The 26,318-nt window shown below is 33.7% G+C and overlaps 1 protein-coding gene across 7 annotated transcripts in view; it reads left to right on the top strand.

The window, feature by feature from the left end:
* LOC127711413 (transient receptor potential cation channel subfamily M member-like 2) overlaps positions 1 to 26,318 on the top strand; it is a 550,384-nt gene that overhangs the window by 191,254 nt on the left and 332,812 nt on the right. The gene's annotated exons all lie outside the window — the stretch shown is intronic.

Genomic DNA, 26,318 nt, shown 5'->3' with positions numbered 1-26,318 from the left:
TTTTACCTTTGAAAACCCTAAAAGAATTAAATATACTGCTAATGGTGTTGTACGTAGCTAACCTAGACATAATCTGTATCCTTAGCGTCTTTAACGTTGGAAAAGAAACGAACGTATCTGGTGCTAGAGAAATCACCGAAGCAAGTGACAATATTTCTATTTTAAGACACTTTAGGTTTTGAAATGAATTGTCTGAAAATGTTTGTCCGGACAATCCCCAAATTTGAAGTTCCTGTAATTTTGATAAATTACAAAGGCAATTATCTATTTGGTCTCGTCCTCGAAGATCAATTCCTAGCTTAACCAATGACTTTACTCGAGATATTTCAGACTGCAAAAATATATATTCCTTGTCGAAAAAGTTAGTATTTATTGCTAAATCCTGAAGTGAGATCAAATCTTGAAAAATTTTCTCATGAAGAGAATTTGACGTTAATTTGTTATTTCTAAGGTTGAGATAGATGAGCTCGTCGAGTCCCTCGAATGCTCCCCGTTCAATCATCCTCAGTAAATTATCAGACAGATCTAAGCGTTTTAGTTTTCTTGATTTCTGGAAAGACCATGCGGGAACTACCAGTAACAAATTTCCATGTAGATTTAGATCAGTTGTTGAATTTTGCAGGAAAACAGGCATTGATGTTAAATTTTTCATGGAACAATCTATGAGGTTGACATTCTTATCATTTATTTGACTGTATGTGGCCTTTATTAAACCTGCAGAATTATAAAAATAATAACTATATCTTAGAATATGGTTTCTCCTTTACATAAACAGATATGTGGTTCGATGGTGTATTTCATATAAGTTCTAAAAATAAATCAATGATTAAAAAAGGGAATTTCTTCTTATAACATAATCAAATTGAACAAAGGTATATGGACTGTTTACCACGTATTTGCACTAGATCTGTTAAATTTGTACTAACTGATAAAAAGACATAATGTAGATCGGAGGTCTTTCGCCATTTTGATTGTAAAATATCCAAATACAATCGTATATATCCCAAATGTAATGTACAAATGTTGAGAGAAGAATGTTATCCATTAGTAAAACCGTTACATCCTGATGCAGACAATTGTGTGTTTTATCATATTTTTACTACTGTTATTTTCAAATACAGGATATATTTTGTTTAATTAATTTATTCTCATCTTTGCTATAAAAAGGAAGATAACTTAGATAATGTAACTTTTATAAAGTAATGTATTACGAGTTTACATAATTTTTTTTGGGAGCAAGAAAACGAGTTCCGTGAGAGCACACTTTAAGCATGTAAGAGCTATCTTCCCATATTTTATCTTAAATTCTATCGTTTGTTTTTCTTTCAACCACATAATTGGATTTTCCATGTATAATCTGTACAAAATCCAACAATTTTCACAAAAAAACTTGCGTGACTCGTACATTTTACAATATTTTTGAGAAAAAAATCACGATATAAACAATATTTTGGCAAATAATTAACAAATTATCGATTTTAATTGAATCCCCGCCCTGCACATTTACTTTAAACAATAAAAACCATAATGATACAAAAATGTATTAATTCACTTTGCCATATTTTGTTAAAGTATATATCAATGGATCGAATCAAGTAATAAATAAATAGTCGCGTTGGGTTTCTTCATTTGAGAAAGTACAAAGCTATCACCGTATTGACTGTAAAAGCTGAGGGAGTACTGATTGCGGTACTAAGCCAAAGTTGAGCTTAGATGGATTTGTCTAATATTTCGGGTTTAATGTTGTCATATAGCTCTTCGCGTGTTTTAGTACTTCTACATACTTGTATTTCTTATATTTAACTTTGAGCGTTCATGATGAAGGTTAATCCAGAAATACTTTTGTAACTTTACTCTATTCAGCTATGAATGAAAACAAATTGATTTAATTTTCGGAGTTTTTATCTTGGTTTCTGTCAATTATATTTTTTTTCTTTCCACATGTTATTAGAATATTGAACACCTAAATGCAAAAAAATATTTCACAAATGATAAAAAAATTTGTTTTTCTCTTCCTTTTGTCATTTCGAAAACTTTTACTCAGATTTAAAAAAAAGATTTAGTATTGTTCCCTATTTCTCTAAAATGTATAAGGATTAAAGAATTTCTCATTTCAAGTCGAAATCAATTACATTTCCGGTTTAATGATATAAAATCGAAAATTAAGGTTCACCAGATTCATATTTGCTGTGAGAATTATTTAAGTTTAATGATTTGTTTTGGTGTATTTCCGATTGGCCCACTTTTTGAAATTATTGAGTTCTGATTGTCCCTTATGAAAAGGTCTGATTGCCCCATTACTTTTACGTACTATTTTAAATTTTCTTAAATAAACAATGTAATTATTGCTTGTCTTGCAATATCAAATTAACATACATGATGGCATTTCAATTCAAAAATTTATTTAAGTCTCCTCTCTCAATAATTGCATGAATATTTGTTGATATCAATTTTATAAATGTAAATATGAATTGTTGAATAAATCATTAGTTAAAATGCACTTTTAATTCATACTCATGTTATGTTTCAATTTAAACCTAGATACGTCTTAATTTTTAAGTTATGTATCTGTTCCATTTCAATTGTGTTATTGGAATCTATTTCATTTTATTTTCTATGAAATTAAAATATATTTAGTTTTTGTATTGTATTGTTCTAAATTTGAACAGTAGTATAACAAAGTATCACAAAACAAAATAAATTATGTAAATACCAACTTTTCTCCATATGTATTTCAAATTTTTATAAGTTACATTGATAAGTTACCTGTAATAACTTGATACACAAACAAATTACTATCATAACAATTCCCGATTATCCACGTTTGAACTTCCCAATTGTCCACCAAACATCTTCCCGATTGTCCCACATAATTTATTTAAGAATAATTCATGGAAGCCAAAGATTTGTTAGAAATTTACACATGGCATGGGCCGTGATATTCGAATTTTATCCTGTGCGTAAGCTAGCGATAAAATTAACGAAAATCACGGACCAGGCCATGTGTAAATTTACAACACATCTATGGCTTCCATGAATTATTTCGATTCTAATAGGACAAATACGGTAATTAAAAGAACAAAGCGAGGGTGGGTATGCCGTGTGTGTGGCTGTTCTATTTTACCCATGTAAGGTAAAGCTAAAAAAAATCCAATAAATCTGTAGCGTGCATGAATTATTTCTTAAAAAACTGCTAGAAAAAAAATGAGTTTAACGCTTTTAAATCTCAACCCCAAAACTTGCCCTTTTTAATTTACATGTTTTTCTCGAAAGCTACCGTCAAATCCACAGTTGACATTTCGTAACTAAGGAGCCGCCATGTTGACTTGCTGAAATCAGTAAATGTGCGAATAGTGCAATAAAATAGAAAATAAAACAACACCTACCTCAAAACTCCATTTTAATGCAATATTATCCGAATGTGAAGGGTTCACGTAACGGAAGAAGCTTCGGCTTTAACGTTTTCATTCGTATGACGCCATGTTTTGAAATGACTTAAATGCGCCAAAAACATTAATAGAATTGCGCGGAATTTTATTTTATTTTGATTTCGTACATTTTCCCGACCTCTAATGCATTAATTCTTTTTGTTATGCATCAGCAACAGAATAAAGGTTCTATAGGTTTTTTTCAATTGCAATTTTTAACCTAGCGAAATCGGCAAACCGTTTGCAGATAGGTTACGATACATGTGGATCTAATCGGGAGGTATGTTGTAACAGTCATTATTATGTACACCTCTGAGTCTGTGCTAAGTATAGATGTATCGAGAATTTTTTCACTGTGTTGTTTACAAAGCAAACGAAGCACGTCAATCAGAATTCTTTTTTTCTCACAGTGTATCATCACCATAGGATATAGGTACCCCGGAAGCGGTATAAAAAAAAATTGTGAAGTCGTGTAAGGTCAAATTCTACTCACTGTGGGTTCATTCATTTTCGTGGGTACCAATTTTCGTGGATTGAGGAACTCTTACAATTTCGTGGATATTTGATTTCGTGTTTTGGCTAAAGTCTGCTTAAATTCCTAAAGAAAATTTGTAATTCGTTGGACATTAGAATTCGTGGTTCCCGCGTAACCACGAAATCCACGAAAATTGGTATCCAACAAATAATAATGAATCCACAGTATTTTCAGTATATTCTACGTTGCAAAGTTTTGTTATACTGATTCCTAATAATATAGCTACTATTTAGGGCTGATTATGATCCTTATTTGGCTTTCTCTTCAAATCGTTAAAATTGGACCGGATGGTACCTGTTGAAAGTAGCGTGTGACGAATTCAAATTTGTTTAAAAGACATTTATCCTTCAACTATACATTAGACGTTTTCGCAGAACAAAGATATCTCATACTCAAGGTTGAATGACACAGTATTTTAAAATAAACTATCGTTTTCACAGAGAAATCCATGTAAATAAAGCGATAAACAGTACGGCGAATAGTTTATACTGTACGGGGAAGAGGTAGATTCTTTTTGCTATCATTATTTCTTTGCTTCAGGAGTACCTATATAGGGTGGTGATGCTACACAGTGTTTTCAGTCATTTCAAATATAGGACAATTGGGAAGACACCATATAAAAATACCTACAGACTGCGATGTTTATACCGTTACGACGTTACCTTGGGCCCGTTATCTCTTTTTATATCGAAACGTATACTTACAGTCATAATAGTATACATTTATCGCGTTTAAACATATTCAATGGGATAGAAATTTGACAAATAGGAACTTTTAGTGATAAAAATACTCTAAGTAGTAGGACACTCTTTATAAATATTCCATACATTTATAAATTTGTTACATACATTTTGTAATTGATTTTATATCTGGGAGTATAAATGCTTGGTAGATTTTTTTGTATATTGAATAGGTGCAGCTCAACGATTTATAATCCAGAATACCACTATTCACTCTCATTCTTAAAAGGGACTATATGGGATATTCCTCGTACAAAACAGTTTTTGAAAATGACATTTTAATGCTTTAAAGCGTAACATAATGGAATGATTTCATTTTGATTTTTTGGTGTTTTAACGCCACTTTTAAGCACCGCTTTTGGGCTATTTCGTGGCGGCAAGTTTTTATTGGTGGAGGAAGCCGGAGCGCCCGGAGAAAACCACCGACCTTCGATAGGAAAACTGACAATCCTAGTCAATTAAGATTGGAGTCGAGTGCTCCCGCACGAGCGGGGTTCGAACTCACAACCTCAGTGTTGACTGGCTAGTGATTACAGTAGTAACTACTTAGACCACTCGGCCACCGAGGCCCCTCATAATGGAATGAAGATGTGGTATGATTACCAATACATTAATGACACAAAGGGACCTCAAATAGTCTAATTAGTTCATCTAGAGTCATAAATGGCATGTCTACACAGTGATTGTGGATTCGAACCCAACTAGTGGCCGGTGCATTCGACTACTATCTTAAATAACTAGGATTGTCGAAGGTGGGTGGTTCTCTCCAGGTACTCCGGCTTCCTCCACCAATACAAATTGGACGCCACGATAAAGCAAAGAGTGCTAAAAGTGGCGTTAAACACAACCAATCAACCAATTAATCGTAAGGGCATCAACATTGAGCAAAAATACCATACTATATTATTGGTAATAAAAGATTAGAGGAGTATATAATATCTTATTCCTCTTAACATTTAAATTCTTGTAGGTTTTTACAACTTTGTTCAATTTGGTCCTATGAATAAAAATAATGCACAGGAAAACGATCATTAATCGTTCTCTTTCTCATAGTATCCATAGCTTTTCAGGCTCAGGGCAAAGTTTGAAATGGTCAATTTAGTAGGTGAAAATATAACCAAGGGAATCAAGTTAGTCAGCAATCATGTCAAAATCCGATCCACACAGACATTTTGTAAAATAACATCCCTACTTTTTGATTAATAATAATATAAAGAATACTCACCTACTAGCAGTATACATTGACATATTGTCAGAAAAAATTTAGACATTGCCATCTCCTTTATAATATACTTTACAGTCTGTAGTAAACCCGTTTACATTGTGTTATGAAATAAAACAGTTAAGAACTGAGAGGAGAACCAAATTCATTAAAAGGTGGACTTACGTCCGGAAACAAAATATATCCGTATAATAGATGTGGGATAAGCTTCAATGAGTACGCTTCTGTATGGTTCTAAAAAACTCCAAAAGCGAAGTATAAGTTTGCATGTATAGATCTTATTTTAAAAGGATGGAATTACATCTTGAATCAAAATGTGTCCGAATAAGATGTGGGATATGCTTCAATGAGTACCCTTCCGTCTATTATATGGTTTACAAATTAAAAAAAAAAAACCCAAAATTTTTTTTAATGTATAGATCTTAATCTGTACTGATTGACTGTTATGATATCTAAATGACAGAGAAGAGAGAGTTGGGTATAATATCCATGAATGGATGAAATTTGTACAATGATAATTACAAATATACTGAAATGATATAAACTTATGTAACTGAATGTATAAAAGTTTACTAAAAATACCCCAAACTTCAAGGTAAATTAAAAAAGGGGGAAGTCCATAAAAACTGATAAAATCAAACGTTATTAACCAAAGAAACTTTCAGTTAAGTTTCAGAAAGAGGAAGCCGTATTATTAAAGTGTTTATTCTATTATTTTGCTTGAACATTATTTTGAACTCCCGAACGTAAATTCAACTATAGATACAAATAGATGCCAAACGATTTTCAAATTAATAAGCCTTATCAAATATCTTTATGTAGACAACTATATTTTTGATTAAAATGTGATACTTTTGAAAATGTTATATTATTGTCATGTTTATACCCTAATTGGACAAATGATCGGAAAATCTTCCTTCCTTACTTTTTCTTCTTCCTTTTTACACAAATCCAAATTGTTTATTACCCAGTCAAAAACACATTCATTATGCTCATGATGATAATATGCGACCGTAAAAATTTTAAATTCAATTTATTCATTGAAAACTATACAACATGCGCAACAAGAAAAAATCATAAAGTAACCAGTAGTTTGAAAACCGATAATTTGTTTAAATTTTATCACAAGAATGGAAATAGATATGATGGCAAAAGATTTACAATATCATAGATTTAACTTTTGTTTGAAATTGGATTTTTATACGTTTGGGACTTTTCATTTTTTATTCATTTGTTAAAGACAATAAACTGTAACCAAAATTTAATGCATTATTACAATCCGTGAAGTAATTAAGTTTTAAATACTGTATTAACCTGTTCATATTTCTACATTTTGGTTAAATATCTTTAACAAATTTTAAAGCTTTGTGCAACTCGATATTTTTTCCCTATAAAGATTTTGTGAAAATACGATTCAGAAAGTTATCACGTTTGTTCCTAGCGGGAATACTTCCTTTTTTTTTTACTATAATCAAACATTATATTATACAGATCTCTACGTCATTTTGGTCTGGTGGAGAGTTGTCTTATTGGCAATTATACCACATCCTCTTCTTTTTTTGTATCGACGCCCCATACCATTCCGCAATTAAATTTGGGCCAGGCATTCCAAAAGATATATCTTATTTCCCAATGACTGTGTCATTGAATAGAAGTTCCTTTATATTATTAGTTTCAAATGGAAGAATATTCAAGATTATTATTTCCATTAGAACAATACAGCACACTATACTGTACCAGTATTTTCATTTAACATTTAAGTGCCTTTCAGGTTTAACTTTAATTGTGTAGTTTGTTTTAATATTAATGTCATAAAATTACATGACTGTCCCGGGTTAGGGGTGGTTAAGCATTCACAAATATATTAACCCGTCCACATTCTTTATGTGCCCATCTCATCGCTAAACGCTGTTTGCCATAATTATTCTTCGTTAATTGTTTTTGTAAAAATCATAATCGGCATCAAAAACCATCAAGGTTTGCTAAAAGTCAGACTGATAAATATGAGATACATGTAGACAGTTTTACCTGTAACAGTCATACTAGAACTAAACGTACATGGTATAAAAAAAAGGGTGTTTGCGTGATACATTTTTCTTTCATTTATTCATTGAAACATTCACAAAATTTTCACACAGAAATAAATCAAGAAATATATCTCTCTCATACAAAACTCTGATTCCTTGCACGGCATTTGCTATACTTTTTGTCCTCTTTGATGTTTTAGCTCTTTATTTTTAATGAATTTTGGGTTTTCAGATATTTTGACCTCGGCATCACTGAAGAGACATTAATTGTAGAAATGCGCATCTGGTGCAGTAAAACTGGTACCATTAATGGTATTACTACCACTTGGTTGATACTTTTGCTAGTGGTCTGTTAGTCGTCGAAGGTATCACCAGCCAAGTCGCCAATACTTCGGCACTGGCATGAAAATATATATGGATATTGTGTTAATGAAACTAATTTGCTGTTACACCATTTTGAAATTTTTTTAAATATAAGGAATATCCGATATCTCTTTTCAGATATTTTGGTCTCGGATATCACTGAAGAGACAGTTTTTAATTGTCAAAATGCGTTTCTGGTGCTGTAAAATGAATACTGTTACAATATCGGAAGTAATTAAGTATTAAATATTGGACTGGTAAACTGTTCATATGTCTTCATTGTGTGATTTTGTTTTATATTGATGAACGTATTCCTTTTCAAAAATGTTTGAATTTACATTTTGGAGTATTTAGACTTTGTTCATCAAAAAAGGGGGATTGTCCAATTTTCGAACAACAACTCAAAAACGCTTTGGGCAGTTTTCATGAAACTTTGCTGACTTGTTTATATCTATTGAAATAAGCTCCCCTTTTTTGTTTGGTAAATTTCTGATATGACATGGCGGGGTTGTGGAACTTTATTTGTTGAAAAATCGTTGAAAACTGTCAATTTTTCACATTTTGGACGGTAATAGAATTTTATTTATTCAAAAATCGAGGCTACTAACGGAGTTAGACTTGAGGTAGTCTTAATAGTGCAACTTATTCATGTTTTGTGAGAATAGGTACCACTGTGTGTATGTCTTGTTTTTCAAAGGGGGGAAGGGGGGTCTATTCAAGAAGTGCACACAATATTTCTAGTTGATCATATACATTCATTTAAAGCATTAAGACGAGAAAAAAGGGCGACAGCCGTAGTATGCTCAAGGCGGAGTTCTTTATTAATCTTTCTAAGTCATGGATTGTTTGTCTTATCTTTTTATTTATTCACAAGAGTTTTTTACAACACTAAGGACCCTATTGGAAATAAATCTATTTAATTCGCTTTTATGGGATATTCTATGTCGAATGTCAGCTCCTATGAGTACGATAAAATACTAAGTGACAATACCATAATAGTATATTGCCCTAATTACATTTTAAACTTTGTTATTGTCCATTTATGTATTGTACAATAATTTTGACATTAAGTCAAACTTAATCTATCTATCAACCCCCGGTGGATCGCTATCCTTGCCGTGGTCGGGGGGCTTGCGTGTCTCAATGACCCTGAGAGCTATACCAGCTGGAGCTTCGTCTTCTGGTAGGGTTACCCTTGCTGGACAGGTCGAAGGGTAGAGACCAGACTAAAGTGATCCGAACATCGTACGAGTTGCCCGATGTTTAAAATAAAAATAGGCACTCCAACCTGTAAGCCGTGGGTTGCTACCCGTGTCGATGATTGACGAGATCCTAATGGACGAGAGACTGTTGCTAGACTCCTGTCGAATGGAAGAGGTTTCAGTCTCAATATTCTGCTTTGGCTCCGATATCATCTAAACGGGATGGACCCGGTCTGATCAATCGACTGGTCACGCCAAGCCCTTCAGTTTCCTTAAATTTAGCTTTCCTGTAACCATGATGTTTTCAATGTTGAATAAGAGCTTTTTAAAAAACAAGGATGACTGAAGAAGGCGGTGGCTCATGGGTCAATCAAGTGGTACGCTTTCTATTGCGCTTGATGGATACGCTCTGCTTGAGTATACTGTTCTTGGAACATCTGGTACTTTCCGCAGTGGATCTTGGGTGCCAATTTTGGGGACGAGCTACATTGTTTTTGGAGCTCGGTTTCAGCATTGGCACTTGACCCCGGCTCGCCACGGTAATACAGTATCGCCTTGTAGGCACTCCGAGGAGGGTGGATGACAAGAATAGTGAATATATTTCCGTTCATTATGGCACACCAAAACCAAAACTCCAAATCAGCTCTATTAAAAAAAAAGAAAATGTGATGACTCTGAGCCCTGTCAGGAAGATGATAGTTGGCCCCGATTTATTGTGATAACAGGTACTGTCGACAAACCTATTTCTAAAATGTCCCCTTTTGTAATACAGAAATGTAATCAAGGCATTGCTGGAATGGTCAAAAATGTTTCTAAAATGAGATCAGGGAATTTATTAGTTGAATGTACAAACAAAAGTCAATCAGCAAATTTGCTGAAATTGACAACTATAACTGGTTTTGCTGTTTCGGCATCAGCACATACTAGTTTAAACAGAAGCAAGGGAATCATTCGAGACAGAAGTCAATATCTTTCTGATCTATCTGTATAAGAAATTTGCAAAGAACTTTCAAACCAAGGTGTAACTGATGTTGTTAGATTCCAAAATTAATAAGAATGACCAAATGATTTAATTAAATACTCCAACTCCTCCTTCCTCTTTGAAATTGGGATGCATTGGCATCAAGGTAGACATGTACATCCTTAACCCAATTAGGTGTTTCAAATGCCAAAAGTTTGGTCATGGGACCAAACAATGTCATGGTAAGCAGACATGCTTCAAGTGTTCTGGGGAAGGACACGAGGGAACAACCTGTCACCCTGATACTTTCAAATGCTCAAATTGTGATGGATCCCATTTGTCATCATCTAGGGAATGCCCAGTTTACTTAAAAGAGAAAAATATAATTAAAACTAAAACAGAACGAAACATCAGTTACACAGAAGCTAAACAGATAGCTTCTGTTTTGAATGATTTCAAAGCTACGAAAAAGCCTTCGTATGCCAGCAAAGTTGGCCGTTCATTCAGCCACGAGTCGACACAGACTCGAATGAACTGGCCTATTGATGCTGAAACATTTACGATGTTGCCAGTTCAAACTGAACCATTTGACAGAATTATTACAGCAAGAAAACCAAATTCTACCAAAACCAGTACTCAGTCCACTCAATCTTCCTTACAGAACTCAATGTCATCACCTAAAAAAAATGAAAGTAAGAAATCAAGTAAAAATGATGCAAATAAGTCAGACAGTTGGGGCAATGGATCTATCTTGGATCTTCCCGACGATATAGATAGTTCATCTATCGTAAAAAGCCTTCCTACATCTGCGTCTAATACAAAGTTAACTAGTTTATCTTTTACATCTCGTAAACATTCTTCTAAAGCCCCGTCTCCTCTCCGTTCTCCAGAACAGCAGATCCCCAAAACGCCAGCAAATTCCTCCCCTCAGAAGTCTAATGATAGGAGGTCACGGGGTAGGGGTCGAGGCGGAGTAACACCAACTTCGTCTAGTCAAGGAGATCGACGAATCTCCTCACAAAATAGATTTGCCACACTTACTGATGAATCAGAAATGGAATGCGAAAGTGTTGTGCCACCCGAAAGATGATTATCTCAGTCTGATCGAAATAAGAACACTGGCAAACTCGATAGCATTCGTCCTTCTATTCATAAATTATGAAAAGTATCATTCAATGGAATTGCCGAGGTCTTAAAATAAATCTTCTCGAGTTAACACTTCTAGTGCAGTCTTTTTTTTACCTATTGCATTTTGCCTTCAAGAAACTCATCTAAAAGAAAGTGACAATGTATCTTTAAAAGGATACAACATCTATAGCACATTTTCTAAGGAAGACGAACGTGCTGCAGGCGGATCAACCATTTGTGTGAAGGACAACGTCATTCATAGCACAGTTCAACTCACCACAGATCTGCAGGCAGTTGCAATTCGTTTATCATTAGATAAAACAATTACATTATGTTCTATATATATTCCACCTAATTCAAATATAGATAAAGCTAAACTCAAAAACCTCTCTGACCAATTACCTTCACCTTTTATACTTATGGGAGACTTTAATGCACACAATCCCTTGTGGGGAAGCAAGTATCATAAAGCCAATTGTAAGAATATTGAAGACTTTGTCTCTCAAGAAGGATTATGCATTTTTAATGATGGGTCTAATACTTATCTCCACCCTGGAAACGAGTCTTATTCTGCTATCGACATCACTATTTGCGATCCGTCTCTTCTTCTGGATAATTCATGGCGTGTCAATGATGATCTTTGTGGAAGTGATCACTTTCCAATAATACTTGATTATCTGTTTACTACTGCTCAACAGAGAGTTCCACGTTGGAAACTGGACAAGGCGGACTGGCCCTCGTTTGAGAATCTCTGTCAAGCGGAGCTTCAGTCAAAGATGTTTGAGACTGTTCAAGATCCCATTTTAACTTTTAACACAGTTTTAACGTCAATTGCTGACAGAACAATTCCTAAGACCTCAGCAAATCCGAAACATCCCAGCAAACCATGGTTTGATGAGGCTTGTGATCAAGCCATAGATGACCGTAAAAAATCTGAAAGACGGTTCAATCAACATCCTACGACGGACAACTTAAGTTATTTCCGTATTTTTCGCGCTAAGGCACGGCGGACTTGCAGGCAAGTACGACGTACGTTTTGGAAAAGATTTGTCTCGGGAATAACATCTCGCACTCCGATGACAAAAGTATGGAACATGATACAAAAGATGAAAGGTAAAAATTCTAAAGCCACGGTAAAACATTTGAAAGATGGCAATAATTTATTAACATCTGAAAAAGATATTGCCAACAAGCTTGGTGAAACTTTTGCGAAATCTTCTTCTTCTAACAACTACAGGGAAGTTTTTAAAAAAGTTAAAAAAGAAAAAGAAAAAATGAAGTTGAACTTTAAATAAAAAAATGGTGAAAATTATAATAAACTCTTTTCTCTGGAAGAACTCAAAACATCTCTGTCAAAAGCCCATGATACAGCTTGTGGGCCTGATAATATTCACTATCAACTCTTAAAACACTTGCCAGATTCCTCGCTGGAAGCTCTTTTGCAGCTCATGAATAACATCTGGGAATCTGGTGATTTACCATCAATTTGGAAGCTTACAACCGTCGTGCCTATTCCAAAACCAAGTAAAGATCACACGGATCCTATTAATTATCGACCAATTGCTCTTACCAGTTGTGTCTGTAAAACACTAGAACGGATGGTCAATGATCGCCTTGTATGGTTCCTGGAATCAAATGGGCTATTAGCCAATATCCAGTGTGGATTCCGACAGGGTCGCAGTACTCTTGATCATCTTGTTCGATTCGAATCATTTGTCCGTAATGGTTTTGCGAAAAATGAACATGTGGTGTCGGTCTTTTTTGGTCTTGAAAAGGCCTATGACACTACATGGAAGTATGGTATTTTAAAAGATCTTTTTGATATGGGGTTGAAAGGCAATATGCCAACTTTTATTTCGAATTTTCTGTCTAACAGACAATTTAATGTTAGTGTAAATTCAACCATGTCTGATCTGTATGATCAAGAGATGGGTGTGCCTCAGGGGGAGTATTTTATCTGTTACATTATTTAGTCTTAAAATTAACAGCCTTGTTGAAGTTTTGAAAAGTAATATTGAAGGTTCATTGTATGTTGATGATTTTTTAATATGTTACAGAGGCAAAAATATGAATTACATTGAACGAAAATTACAATTATGTCTTGGAAGAATTGAAAAATAGGCCTAGGAAAATGGTTTTAAATTTTCTACTTCAAAAACGGTTGGGATGCATTTTTGTAACAAAAGGAAATTGCATCTTGATCCTTGTACAGAAACCCAATTAAAATGGTTGATGAAACCAAATTTCTTGGGTTAGTTTTCGATAAAAAGTTAACCTTTCTACCCTATATCAAAATGTTAAAATCGAGATATTTTAAAAGTTGTCGGCAGCACTGACTGGGGTGCTGATCGCAACATCTTACTTAATTTAGTTAGATCTAAACTAGATTATGGTTCAATAGTGTATGGCCTTGCACGGAAGTCCTACATACAGATTCTCGATGCTGTGCATCACCACGGTTTGCGTTTGTGTCTTGGCGCCTTTCAGTTGAGAGTCTGTATGTAGAGGCTGATGAGCACTCACTCTCAAACAGACGTTTAAAGCTTGGACTTCAAAACGCTATCAAGCTAAAAGCATATCCAGAAAATCCTGCCTACAGCTGTGTTTTTAATCCCATTTATGAAGATATATTTGCAAAACATGAAAATAAAATTCCTCCATTAGGCATTCGTTTAAAACCACATTTAACCACGTTTGATTTAAAATCTGTTGCACAAGTTGAAACTTGCAAATGCCCTCCATGGGAACTTCCAAAACCAAAAATGATATTTGATCTCCGTAAATATAAAAAAACGGTAACAAACCCTTTAATTATCTGTTTAATTCAACAACATTTTGCTGAAATTAAGACAAATTATTCAGATTTTTCAACTGTTTATACAGATGGATCGAAGGATGGTAACCGAGTTACATCTGCTGCTGTCTTTGGAGACAGAGCTGCGACTCTCCGTTTGTCATCTGCCGCATACATATTTACTGCTGAAGCAAAGGCAATAATTTTAGCTTTGAAATTTATTGCTACTTCAGACAAATCCAAATTTATTATATGTTCTGATTCACTTTCATGCTCACAAGCTATACAACATATTATGTCAGCAGATTAACAACATTTAACAATATGTTCCATTTGAACACTTTCTGTCAGACACCTACTTTCTCTTTCCATTAATTTGAATGTTTCAATATGTTGGATATACTTTATATTTTGTGACATATTTCTGCTGTACTGCTGAATAGAATGACTTGGTTGGTCAGCATCTTGATGTAATGTCAAAGACAATCTGAATCTGTCATAGTCCAACTTCTTCTTTTCCAATACTTTAAAATACGAGTAAACAGAGTAAAAGAGAAGCGGATAAGCAAAGGAATTATAAATCAAGACAACACTGACAACGACATGACACAAAACGAAAACCGAACAATGGACAAGCAAGTACAAAAAAAAAATGCAAAACTGGACATTAAAAAAAACGAAAAACCAGTAGGAGAAAAACTGATAATTTATTCATATTTAATCACACGAATGGAAAAATATATAAATATGATATGTTAAAGGTATGTATAACATTCAATCATGTATGTGCATTGTGTGTGACTTTTCATTTTTGTTCATTATCAACCAAAATGATCTGTTTCCAAATTACAATTTGGGAAGTAATTTAAACGTATCAAATAAGGTATAACCTGTTCTTTTTTCTAAATTATGTTTAAAGATCGTGAAAAATGTAAAGCTTTGTGCAAAGCGATATTTTAATATGTTTCCCTATAAATTAATTAAATGTTACCTTCAGTGAAAATACGAATCAGGAAGTTATCACGTTTTTTGTTAGTGTTAGTACTTCCATAAGTTTTTTTTTAATAATCAATAATTAAATGTTATTGTAGTTTTAACAATTCCGTAATTTTTTTTTGGCCGAGGTATTCCAAAAGTTACATTTTATTTCTCAATGAAATGCAACATTGATCATGATCTATGTCTGTGTCATGGAACAAAAGTTCCTTTAAAATATTAGTTCCATATTCTATAATAGTATTGCTATTGGAGGAAATATTCTGCAATATATTTCCATTTGAAGAAATGTTACAGTTTTTGATCCCCACGGAATAAAGGGTATAGAAAACTTATTCCAGTCCGAACATATATGGCATTTTTATAGCAAAATTTCCGGTTGAACTTCTGTTACGGGAAACAAACATACGTTGAGAAATGAACGTATTTTCTGTGATAACGTAAAAAAATACTAAAAAAAAAGAAGCGAAAGGCTTGTTTTTCCTCGAATTTCACGGATGACCTTAGACAGAATTGGCTTTTTTAGGTCCTTTTTGGTCATAAAGCTTTTCAACTGTTTCGGTTCTTATACATCGTTGGCTTTCAAATATCCGGTATTGAGCATTCCTGATGAAGGTCAATCAGGAAAAGCGCTTCGGACGCATGAAATTTGTAAAGTGTTAAGATTGGTTATAGGCAAGCGTGTGGATACACATGGCATTTACTTGGACTTTCACATTGGACATGGGTGGGGAAAGTTACGCTTAGGCGTAATAACAACGACGGTACACATATAACTGTATACTCCTGTTCTTATTGCAAACCATGAATCTTTTTGTGTTGCTTAAATAGATGATTCTAAGTAAATTCTATACTTTTTTCATTATGAAATTGATTTCACTTGATACAGTACTGATAGACAATCAAGAGACATCATGTTTTCATTGTCAATGCATTTCAAGAATATTTCATAATTAAAACATTTTACAAATATCAATGAGCAACCGAAAATTTAAATATCTGTAATATACATAAATATTTCTTATAAGTTCATTAAATAAATCACATGTTTTAGCCCGTTTATTTTACAAGTCTATGCGTAATGGGTGTACTAAATATGTTAATTTAACTAAACTTTGCAAGACTTTAATGTTGACAAAATACTGACCTACTAGCAGTATACTTTGACATATTGTCTTGAAAACTTTAGACCTTGTCATCTCTTTAATAATATGTTCCAGTCTATAGTTAACCTTTTTACATCTCTTTATGAGATATAACGGATAATAACTGAGACGAAGAAATTTTTTTTCAAAAGGACAGAATAACTTCCTGAATCATAATGTATTTGAACTAGAGGCTGTAAAGAGCATGTGTCGCTCACCTGCATCTTCTACAATGACCACTGTTTGGTATTAATCATAATTAAAGGGGAATAACTCTTTTAAGAGTTAACTGACAATTTCAGTCATGTTGACGTATTACTAGATCTTATCCTGCTAATCATTTTTCTTTTTAAGGTTTCTATTTATCTGTTATTGTTTTCAAGATAATAAGCAAAAAAAGAAAAATAAAAGAACAGAGTTCTATCCCCCGCGTTGCACTTATTTGATATTTCAAGGGGGCATCACTCTTTTAAAAAAAGTCGATCGTCAACCATTATAGAACTCGTCCGAGATATTTCTAATATTAACCTATAGTACAAGTTTTATAAAAATCTGGCAAGAATTGTACCCTTGAGAGCGCTAACGAGGTCATTTTCCATAAATTTAATATTTCCAAGGGGCATAACTCTTTAAAAAAATGTCGATCGTCCACCATTTTAGAACTTGTCCGAGATACTGCTGATATTAATCTATAGTATAAGTTTTATAAAATCTGGCAAGAATTGTACCCATGAGAGCGCTTACAAGACCGGACGGACGGACGAACACAAGGACAGACGGACGGACGCCCGGCATTTCCATGTCCCCCGCAACGCGTTACTCAGGGGACAAAAAATTTTCAAAATTATCAATAAAGGACAATATATCCAATAACGAGACGACTGAAGATTTCGACGATATTGCTAATGTGTAGATCTTGTCTTGTTAATCATTTTTGCTATTTAAAGTTTCTATCTATAAGTTATATTTTTCAAGATAATAGGTACAAATGCAAAAAAACTGGTGAAAATCGTCATTAACGCCAATAACTATTTAGCTATTGACTGACGATATCTGTCATGTATGCCAATTTGTAGATCTTGTCTTGTTGATCATTTTTGCTATTTAAAGTTGCTGTCTAACAATAATCATAATTTCAAAGATAATTGGCAAAATTGAAAAAAATGGTAAAATTTGTCATATAAGGGCAATAACTAATATAAGAAGTTTTGTTGAAAATAGACAGAAGGTAGATCTCAATATTCAGAGTCAGATTTTCTTTATTGATAGCGGTTTTCAAGATAACAGAAAAAAATTGGCATTTTACCCTTAGGTTCTATTTTTAGCCATGTTGATCAGGTTGGTGGGCCAGCGGGGTCATCGGCTAATTTTCTTTTAAGCAAGTTACCCCAATGACGATTGTGGCAAAATTTGGTTAAGTTTGTCCTAGTAGTTTCAGAGGAGAAGATTTATTCAAAAGTTAATGAACGACGACGGACGACGGAAGCCAAGTGATGAGAAAAGCTCACTTGTCCCTTTGGGCCATTGAGCTTTAAAAGTATAGCGTGATACGTTTTTCTTTAATTTATTAATTGAAAACTGTACAATGTGTGCAACAAGAAAAAAAAGCTTGGAAAAACGATACAGTTTTTAGATTTGATCGATCACAAGAATGGAAATATATATGATTTAGAAAGAATAACAATACTAAGTTATGTTTAAAATATAACCCTTTATGCGTTGGACTTTTTGTTTTTGTTCATTTGATACGGCATTGATCTGTAACCAAAATTCAATAATTACAATCCGGAAAGTAGTATTCTACAGAGGAGTAACCTGTATGTATGTCTAAATTGTGTTTAAAAAGATCTTTAAAAGTTCAAAGCTTTGTGCAAGAAGATATTGTTTTTTTGTTAACTGCTTAGTAATTGAAAGTTACCTTTGTTGAAAATACAATTGAGGAAGATAGCACGATTGCTTCATGCGTTAGTACTTCATGATTTTCTTTTGATAACCAATTATTACATTACATAGACGTTTCATGGGATTCTGTAATTTTTTTTAGCCGAGGCATTCCAAAAGTTTATCTGTAACATCTTTATATGATGATATGGAATAGAAGTTACTTGATAACATAAGAAACAAATGGAAGAAATATTCTGAAATATTATTTCCGTTGGAAGAAATATAATACAGTATTTTTTCTTGAAGCAATATAGGGTGTAGATATGTTTTTCTTGTAATTTCATGTTAACCAAATTGTACTTATAAGAATGGAGTGCTTCTTTTTTAATAATATATAAAGGGTTGTAAAAGCGTTGAACGTGTGCAAAATTTTATTATGAAGGGCTCCCGCGCAATATAATTACAAAAAGTATTCAATTTTTAAATAACAACCTGTAATAACCTGGTATATAAATGAGCATTAAGTAAATGCGAGGACTCATACCGGTTGTGTCAGTACTTTGAGTCTCAGTTTTGACTTTTTTACGTTGTTTTGGGATTAATTTTGTGCTAAGTTCCGATCTGAAGAAGTCCTTTTCAAGTAAATTTATTTGTAAACTTTGTTCTAATACTAATGTTATAAATAAAATTACATGATTGTCCCAGGTCAGGTGGTGGTGGCGTTCTAACAAACATGTTAACTCTGCCACAATCTCTATGTGCCAATCCTAAGCCAGGATGTATTTGTGAAGTGGGTGTCGTTGGCTGCATGATGTTTTTCATTGCAGACATAGTGTAGGAGTTTTTCATTGTTTTACGCCGTACAGTACCCTGTACTTGTGTACATGCTTGTCCTGTCGTGGATAGTTCTCATGAGAAATCATATTTCATCTACTTAATTATTATAGTACATATACACATTTACTTACCTTTACCTATGTTCGTTATGAACGCAGGAGCTGCTGCTTCTCTATGTTCATCTTTATCGTTTCTTCTGCCGTAGTGTCTTCTTATCCGGTTTCTCTACTTGTGTGTTGTCCATACTCAAATGTATATTGCCATTTCATAGGATAATCTTTTCCAATAAGTGTCTATATAAAAATAAGAGTATGTTGTATGTGTGCCAATGAGAAAACTCTCCACAAGAGACCAAATAACATAGAAGTTAACAACTATAGGTCATCGTACGGCCTTCAACAATGAGCAAAACCCATACCGCATAGTAAGCTATAAAAGGCCCCGAAATGACAAATGTAAAATAATTCAAACTAGAAAACTTACGGCCTGATTAATGTACAAAATAATGAGCGAAAAACAAATATGATATACAGCAACAAACGACAACCTTTGAATTACAGGCTTTTGGCTTGGGACAGGCACATACAGAATATGGCGGCGTTAACCTATTTTGAAGGCGTCAACCCTATTCTTAACCTGGAGCAGTGGTGTAGCAATCCAACATAAGAACAAACTATAAAAATCATTTGAAAAGGGTTTAACTCATCAGTTCGATACAAAGCAAAAAGACATATAACAAAAACACATCCCCACAACAAAAAAGACGCTAAGTACAGATCTGAGAGTACTCACAGTTACTGACATCTAGTGCAAAGCCAATAACAACTAATAAAGAATTCATGCATCTGAGACTAAAATATCAATCAGTACATATCCAACTTTCAATTGATCTAGTGTAAAGACGACATTAACGGTCAGAGAAAAACATGACCTTGTGCAACCCCAAGATACAGGTATCGACAAATTGTAGAAGCATGCTTGTGCATATGTATATAAAAATAATATTTAGTTTGATTTTAATTTACTGATAACAAAATCAGTACTAATACCAATCTAAACAATATTCGAAGATCTAGTTAGGGTGTTGAATTGGTAACCTTTTAGAATAAGTTTATCTAAAGGATCGATAAGTTTATCCGGATCGTATCTTAATTTCCGTGCTCGGTTAACAACATTAGGATGTGCTATCCCCGATTGAAATAAGTTGTCTGGAGGTACAACCAAACTTCCAAGCCAAATTTATGTATCTATAGAAAGAATTTAGTAAAGGTTTTCAGTAATTTGTGGTTTTTTGGGAACGAAATCCCTGACTTAATAATTTACCAGTAATATATATATATTACGTTCAATGAAATTTAATACGTAACAACAGGCACGAGCATAGCAAACGAGTTGTGATATATAAATACCGTAACATGGTGCCAAATAGTAGGGATCTAGATATAAGAAGATGTGGTATGAGTGCCAATGAGACAACTCTCCATCCAAGTCACAATTTATAAAAGTAAACCATTATAGGTCAAAGCACGGTCTTCAACACGGAGCCTAAGCTTACAACGCACAGCAAGCTATAAAGGGCCCCAAAAATTACTAGTGTAAAACCATTCACACGGGAAAACCAACGGTCTAATCTATATAAAAAACGAGAAACGAGAACCACATCAATAAACGACAATTAACTACTGAACATCAAATTCCTGACTTAGGACAGGTGCAAACAATTTACCCTTATCTGAAACCATAGACAACATAGAAAGACACACTATAAAATATCAATTGAAATGGCTTAACTCAATCAAAAGACATATTAACACAAGTGAACATACACTGAACTAATAAATTTGATCTATGATACAATGTAAATACAAAATCAATAAAATCTACACATTTGTCCTTTAGGTATGGTAGCATCTTAGTTGTTCGTCTCTGAACGTTCTTTCATCGTTTTATCATGTCACTCTTTTGTTTTGTATGGATTCCATACACTATTGGTAAATTCTAGATATGGTCTAACCAACGCCTTAAAAAAACAGATAGAATTATTTATAATCTTCTCCTGGTGACACTACCGACTATTTGGTTTGCATTGTTTACCTGTATTCGTATATTTTTATCAAATGACGGATGGCTGTCTATGTTTACTCCAATATCTTTTTCTATATATATCAATCACATCTAATATAATTTTACCACCATCATCCTTTTTCATATGATAACTCTATGTGTCAACTTTCCCCCACTAATTATCAAATTTTCAGAACTTTGCCTTTATCAGGATGGAGCGTAAGATAAGATAAGAAAATTTTATTTTGTTTTGTCTCGGCATTTATAAAATTAAACAACACAAGCTCGAAAGAGCTTTTGAGCATACCATTCATTCAACACTCCAATCGAACAGTTTGTTCAAATCATACTGCAATGAGTTAACCTCATTTTCGTATGTAATCTCTCCTAGAAGGCATAACTCGACCAGTGAAAGCTATATTTTTATATAGCCTAGGTGGTCGAGTGGTCTAGGGCGCTGGACACGGTGCAGGCGGTCTTGCCACTATGTCACAGAACCGAGGGTTCGAATCCCGCTGAGGGAAGAACAAACATTTGCTAACGCAAATTAGAAGATCTAACATTGTTGGGCTAAATTAATGGTTTTTGTTCAATTCCGTAATTTAGTCCAATCAGAGTACAGATTGGTGACATCATGAATGCCGTTACCATAGTTAAGCGTCCTTAGGTCACACATCAAAATTATAATTGACTGCTTCAGTAAAAAATGTTTTGTAGCTGTGACACCGTCACGATACGATTGATTTGTAGTTTTGACCCACTTTTTTCACGGTGCATAACGAAATTCATTAATTGATTTCTAATGAACAAACGACAATTTTCACTTTTGTAAAAATTTGGCCTTGGGTTTCAGTATTACCATAAAATATTAAGAGTTCACAGTTTGGTTTTTAAATGAATCTATTCCAAAAATTCAATGCTAAGTAAAACAAACTACTTCATCAGAGTGCATTATGGACTCCACAGTCTGCAATGTTTGGAGATGCTGTCAACATTCAATGATTTTGTGCGTCTTTCTGTAAAATCAAAGCTTCAGGAAAACATTTGCCTCAATCTAACATACAAGATGTTCTGTAACTAAAACTTGTCAAGGTCTATATTGAATCCCTAGACACAACAACTCTCTGGGTCAGTTTTGGGGGGTTATGACCTTGATTCCGCTCCGTAACATTACAAGTATATATGCTTTTCTCGATATATTTATAGTCGTTTGATTATCAGTTGCGCCATTGGAAACAAGTACTATATTTAGAAGATATCCGACGTTATCAGGTTTATGTTTGAAACCATCATTTTATGTCTTTTTGATCACTAGTATTTAATTGCCCTAGATTGTCTGATACATTCGAGGCCTCCTTTGAACTGATTGAGATTGAAAACATAATTATTTTACAATGAAAATGTATTACACATTAAAGGTTGGAAAACAAGGTTAATTAGAACCGGGAAGAAATGACAATGAAAACTATACATGGATAACTTTAAGGTTCATCATAACAGCATGGCTGGACCTAGATATATAAAATTTAAATGCATTTGAAGTTTCAGAATGTTATAAACTTATATATTAATATACATTTATTCTAGATTCCTTTTAGTGCATTTCATATAGATTGAACCTGTTTGCACCTGTCCTAAGTCATGAATCTGATTACAGTAGTTGTCGTTTGTTTATGTTGTTCATACGTGTTTCTCGTTTCTCGTTTTTATATAGATTAGACCGTTGGTTTTTCCGTTTGAATGGTTTTACACTAGTTTTGGGGCCCTTTATAGCTTGCTGTTCGGTGTGAGCCAATGCTCCGTGTTGAAGGCCGTACCTTGACCTATAATAGTTTACTTTTATAAATTGTAACTTGGATGGAGAGTTGTCTCATTAGCACTCATATCACATCTTCCTATATCTATGTACAGTTAAAGCTGCTTAAGAGACTATCTGTATTAAGCAAAACCTGTGTTATAAGACCATTTATTCTAGATTCCTTTGTAGTGCATTTCATATAGATTAAACCTGTATTAAAAGACCACCTGTATTAAGAGACCTCTATTTTGTTCCCCCTTAAGTTATCTCTTAAAACAGGTTTCACTGAATGAAGTTTTTTTTTACTTGTCTCATTTATATTCTATCAATCAAGTAATTATTTCCCTCAGTATTGTTCTTTTGTATTTTTTTGTTTGTTTATTGTTATAATCTCATATGTGCATTAATTTTGATTAATTTTATGTCTCTGTTCAGGGGAAGACTTTTTTTAGCGCTCGAGCTAATACTGCCAATTGTTTTTAAATTGTACCATTGACATAAAAGAGAGGCGAAAGATACCAAAGGGACATTCATACTCATAGTCTAATATACTGACAAACCCATTGCAAAAAAAGAAAAAGACAAAACACAACATCAAAAACTAAAGACTGAGGTACACGAACCCCACCAAAAAAAGGGGAGGGGGGTGACCTCGTGTGTTCCGAAAGGGTAAGCAGATCGAACTCCACATGTGGCACCCGTTGTGTTGCTCATGTGAGTACGAATCCGCGGATAAGGTTAATTCGGTAGGTCAAATTTGGGAAAAAGGAGGTCGGGACTGTGGTATGACGATTGAAACATATCGATCGTCATTTATAGATATTCTATAACGGTCAGCCAACTCGTGATGGCGTCTGTAAAATTTCTGAAGGGATTAAAATACAGATCCTGTGTCCAATCTTTGCTTACAATGATCTGAAAACGCTCCGTTGTACTTTCTGGATTAAAGAACTTTCGGAAACATCTGGCTTTGTCGGATTAATACACACATTTAAAAATGTGAAGGCTGAAATTTCATTAGTTGATGTTATAATTACAAGAACAGAAACTAATACTGAGTGTTGTCAGGTCATCGTAAGCAAAGCTTAAACACTGGATCTGTTTTTTTAATCAGATTGGGATGATTTCAACTTTACCACTTGGCATTCTTGGTTTAATAGCTTCCTTGTGAGCAGCAGCCCTCTATCAATGAAATCATGATAGGGAACGCAAACCCTGGAATAACGTATCAACTGAAAGATATATACTCCATACGCAGGCGCTGCTGAAATGTTGCCTCATAGAATTGGGAATCTGAAATCATCTCTTTTGTCGTAAAGTTGTGTTCTCAACCGACCCTCTTGTAAATTCCGATGACCTTGTACTTTTACTTTAACTTTGAATACTTATCTAGATCAGAAATCAAGTCACATCGTTTCAAAAGCGGTAACATCATCAACATGGTAGAAATGGTTTAAATTAAAGGATTTCTTACCTTGTTTGTTTTTTTCTTTCTTTTTTCTCTCCGCTTCGTTGGTACCCAATTTCCGGTGGCGATGATACACAGTGGTTTATGCCCTAATTGGAAAAATAATCGGAAAATATTCCATTTTTTACCTTCTACTTTTACACAAATCCAAAGTGTTTATTTCCCAGTCAAAAACACATTCATCATGTTCATAATGATAAAACGTGACCGTACAAATTTAGATTCAGTATGATCCAGAGTCCTCCGAATACAGAATGAAATTTCAATATTTATACTAGCGGCATTTTGGTTACCCTTAATTATGCTAGATGAATACTTAAAAAAAATACGTTTTCCTTATACAGAACAATTTTCTTGAGTGGCAGCAGAAACATGCGATGCTGAGGAAGAGAGAAAGATTTTCAAGAAAGTGTCAGATAACGAATACATTCTAAAACAGTAGTCAGAAAGAAATGAGAAACCGGATCGGGATAGGGATCTTGAAGGGATCCAGACAAAGGTTTTGCCAAATACAGCTACGGTAATCTATTCGTGGTATGAAATGTCACCTATAAAACTCACACTATAACTGAACGTGTAAAGTCAAAAAAGGTATAGCAGGATACAATTATCTTCAATTTATTCATTGAAAACTATACAACATGCGCAACAAGAAAAAATCATCCGGAAACCAGTAGTTTGGAAACTGATAATTTGTTTAACTTTTATCACAAGAATAGAAAAAGATTTGATGGCGAAAGCTTTACAATATGATAGGTTTAAGTTATGTTTGAAATTTGATCCTTTACGTTTGGGACTTTTCATTTTTTTATTCATTTGTTAATGACAATGATCTGTAACCAACATTCAATACATCATTACAATTCGGGAAGTGATTTAATAATTAAACAGTGTAGTAACCTGTTCATATTTCTAAATTGAGGTTAAAGATCTTTAAAATTTTTAAAGCCTTGTGCAAGGCGATATTTTTTTCCCATAAATATTTTGTGAAAATACGATTCAGAAAGTTATTACGTTTGTTCCTAGCCGTAATACTTCCGTAATTTTATTTTTACTTTAATCAATTGCTACATTACATTGACCTCTACGTCATTTGGTCTGGTGGATAGTTGTCTTATTGGTAATCATACCACATCTTCTTATTTTTATATAGACGCTTCATACCATTCCGTAATTTATTTTGGGCGATGCATTCCAAAAGATATATTTTATTTCCCTATGACCGTGTCATTGAATAGAAGTTCTTTTATATAATCAGTTTGAAATGGAAGACAATTTACGAAGTTTATTTTCATTTGAACAAACAAAACAGCACACTATACTGAAATAGTATTATCACTTAACATTAAAGTGCTTTTCAAGTAACTTTAATTTTATAGTTAAAAACTTTGTTTTAATATTAATGTCATAAAATTACATGACTGTCCCAGGTTAGGACCCGCCTTAGTACATTCTTTATGTGCCCATAGCATGACTAAACGCTGTTTGCTATAATTAGTTTGCGTTTATTGTTTTTGTAAAAATCATAATCGGCATCAAAAACCATCAAGGTTTGCTAAAAGCCAGACTAATATTTGTTAAAAAATATAAGGTACATGTTTTACCTATTCATTGAAACATTTACAAAATGTTCACACAGAAATAAATCAAGAAATATATATCCCTTATGCAAAGCTCTGATTCCTTGCTCGGCTTTTGCTATCCTTTTTGTCCTATTTGTTTTATC

Source organism: Mytilus californianus, unplaced genomic scaffold (genome assembly GCF_021869535.1).
Source record: "Mytilus californianus isolate M0D057914Y unplaced genomic scaffold, xbMytCali1.0.p SCAF_8, whole genome shotgun sequence".
Taxonomy (NCBI): Eukaryota; Metazoa; Mollusca; class Bivalvia; order Mytilida; family Mytilidae; genus Mytilus; species Mytilus californianus.
Note: the sequence above shows the minus strand (reverse complement) of the source record. Positions and strands in the feature narration are given on the sequence as shown.